The sequence below is a fragment of the Arachis duranensis genome, chromosome 9 (assembly GCF_000817695.3).
Source record: "Arachis duranensis cultivar V14167 chromosome 9, aradu.V14167.gnm2.J7QH, whole genome shotgun sequence".
NCBI lineage: Eukaryota > Viridiplantae > Streptophyta > Magnoliopsida > Fabales > Fabaceae > Arachis > Arachis duranensis.
The window spans coordinates 114,460,176-114,463,676 of record NC_029780.3 but is presented as its reverse complement, the minus strand read 5'-3'; positions in this window follow the sequence as shown (position 1 = coordinate 114,463,676).

Here is a 3,501-nt window from a genome sequence, read left to right as displayed (position 1 = left end):
TAAGCTACTATGGTTGGTGAGTCCTCCCATTGTCACACGTGCGCTTCATTAGTGCTATCAAGTGTTTTTTTTTTAATTTTTTTTATCAAAAATAAAGAGAATTAAACTCAGCTTCTAAATAACACGAAAAGACTATATTATTTAAATTATAATTTATTATTAAATTTATTTAAATATCTTATATCACTTGTGTATGTAATTCTAATTTATTTTATTTTAATATATATATTAAAAGTTTTATGTGTATATTATTATAGAAAGATGTTCACGTATTCCACAGTACGACTCTAGAATTTTTCTGTTCCAATCAATTTTACCATCAACATTTAATGTTAAAAATGAAACCGGTCCTGATTTAGTGGAAATAATTTGGTGTGGACAGCAATTAAAAGAGCTTCATAGTGGTCAAGCAACCGTTTGACTCTTGTATCGGTGAATAATGATCTAGCATTTTTTTTTGTCCCTGTCGACTATAATGTAACTTTATGTTGGCCTATAAAAGTGAGCCGAGCTGAGAATTTGTTGGACTATTTAGTCTATTCTACTAAAATAAGCTTGTTATTTATTATTAGTATATATTTTGGTAGATCGTATGGGATAATATTAAAATTTTTAATATTAAAATATTAAAAATAATTAGTATTTGTCTTAATCAATTTGAGTTTGTTGAGTGATCATCTCACTCGTCCGCTTAAACAATTATTAGGAGTTAGAATCTCGCTTTGTGTGTATAGCAATCTATTGACTAGCAGTAAACCCTTAATCAATGGAGCATCAATACGTGGTTAGACTTGGCAGGAGTATCCAAATACGTGGATACCCGAGCCGTCCATACCCGGTTGGGGAGAGTAATAACTTGACCCGAGTCAGGGCAGATTTTGCTTAGGACAATGCATGGTCGAGTAGGATGTACCTGTCCCGAATATATACATATAAATACTTTTTAGAAATTAGGATTTGCCTCATATCACATATTCAATGATTCACATATTCAGTTCATACTTTATAGCCATGCAAGAGAAACTTAGTCATCCTCATCCAAAATCTTCTTCTTCTCGGCTTCTCCACAAAAAACTTCATAGCTCTTGAATTAATTACTTTTTAAAAAAAAATTATATCCTAAAATTATTTTATTTCTTTAAAAATCTTTTAAACATACAATGGTTCAATGAGAGGTTGAGTATTGAGAATTGAATATAATGGTTTTAGGACAAATGGCAATATTAAGCCAGCTTGCATGAGAATTTACGTGATTAAGCCAAACAAAAAAATGAGACATAGATCAACCAAAAGCATATCTCTATATAATTCGAATCAAACCCTTTCGAACTAAAAAGTTTAGTAATTCGAATCAAACACGTTCGAATTAGTGAGGGAGTTTGCAGTGTGAATAGTTCGAATCACACTGATTCGAACCATGCAAGGTGAAGTTCAAATCACCTCGATTCGAATTACATGGTGAGGAATTCTGATTACAGTTCGAATGTATCTGATTCGAATTAAGAAGCCCCAGACATTTATAAATATGGTGTGAACGATGAATTGAGTTCATTTGAGTGAGACTAAATGGCTAGTGAGAAGAGTTTGTAGTGTTGGTACATTACAAAGGGACGATTAAGAGAAAAACACGATCTGGTGTGAAGTTTATTGATAAGGATCCTCTTAATATTTGTATGAGACCTACGACGAGATTCAATAACTTCGTGAATTCTATAATAGTGTGTATGATTCGAATCAATCTGATTCGAATTAATACTTGTGTGCGTGTGTGTAATTCGAATCAATGTGATTCGAATTACTATGAATTTGTAATTCGAATTGCACTAATTCGAACTGTATAGAAATGTGCTTTTGGTGAAACCTTGTAACGTTTTTCATTTTGGCTGAATTGTGAAATTAGTGTATGCTATTGACTTATTTCGGCGTTTTGCCTATATTTTTAAATTTATATTTTCAATAAAAAGATATACTTAGTTCTATCAATCCTAAATAATTTTATATTCACTATTATTTATCTATCTAAATAATTATAACATTGATAGAATATTGCTTTTAGATGCAAAAAATTTAAAATATATTTATTCTATTTCAAAAATTATTATTCATATTTAATTTAGGATTTCAACAAATATGACAAAAAATATTATATTTTTTAGTCAAAAAATAAAATATCTATAAATATATTTTTGTGCTTTAGTTTTAGATTTTTTAAAAAAATTGACAAGTTAATAGAATAAAATCATATTTCTATAACATATATAAGAATGTATATTAAACATAAATAAAACATGTTCGGTGTAATAAGAACAAATATATAAGATAAAGTAAAATTTAGAAAAATAAAAACCAATAAAGTATTAAGAAAAATAAAAACCAATAAAATATTGAACGAAAGAAATATAAATAGAAGAGAAACAAAATTATTAGACAGAAGAGAAATAATTTAATAAATTTTATGTGTGTATAAAAGAGAAATAAAAAGAAAATATACAATACCTTGTTTAATTTAGCAAGATTTATCAAAATAAACACATAGAATAAAAGAATAAAAATAATAATAAAAAAAATGTCACTTTAAAATGAGATTATTATAATTAATGACATATAAATATTAAAATTGTATTAATGCATTAATTGAAATACATTATTAGAATAAGAAGTTGCAAGAATTAAAATAACTGAAATTCATTAAATTTAATTAGTTAAATTAACATAAAATAAAAAAGACATGATTAATCAGATTAAATATATTAAAAAATATTACTAAGCAAAACAAATGCCCCAATAATTATATTACTAATTTAAAAAAAAATCAATTCAATCCATTCAAATTTTTATTTAAAATAGATAATCAAAGATCACTAATTAATAAAAATGAATGGAATATAATAAAGAATAATTTTGGTAGTATAAATAATTAAATTAAATTATTATATACAATTTTTACTTTTTACCTTATTATAATTTAAGTTAACATTAATGATAAAAAACTAATTTTAAATAACCCCAATTTATATTTTATAACATAATTAAAACATAATTCATATTTTTTTATTTTGTGGTTAATCAATATTTTTTAAATTTTTTTATTAAGTCTTCTGTATTTTATGATTAATAAATTTTCTCTACAAAATATAAATTTATGATGAATTATTACAATTATAATTAATTAAGAAAAAAATTATAAAAAAATCAAATAAAAGATAAGAAATGGAGTAAAAATTTATCAATTGTTCTAGAAATTCTAAAAATTTATATCTTATTATATAATCAATTTTGTTACTCACCTCAACTTCATTATCTCTTTGTATTAAAAAAAGTATATAATGTCACACTTATTTCAAAAAAAATGAAGCTCTTCAAATACACAGTGTAATGTATAATTTAAGAATATTAAGATAAAAAATATCTAAAATTTTATAATAGTATTTAAAATTTTCAATGACCATAATACAAAGAGTTTAAATCTACTAAATGAAATTAATAGTTACCTTTTGCACA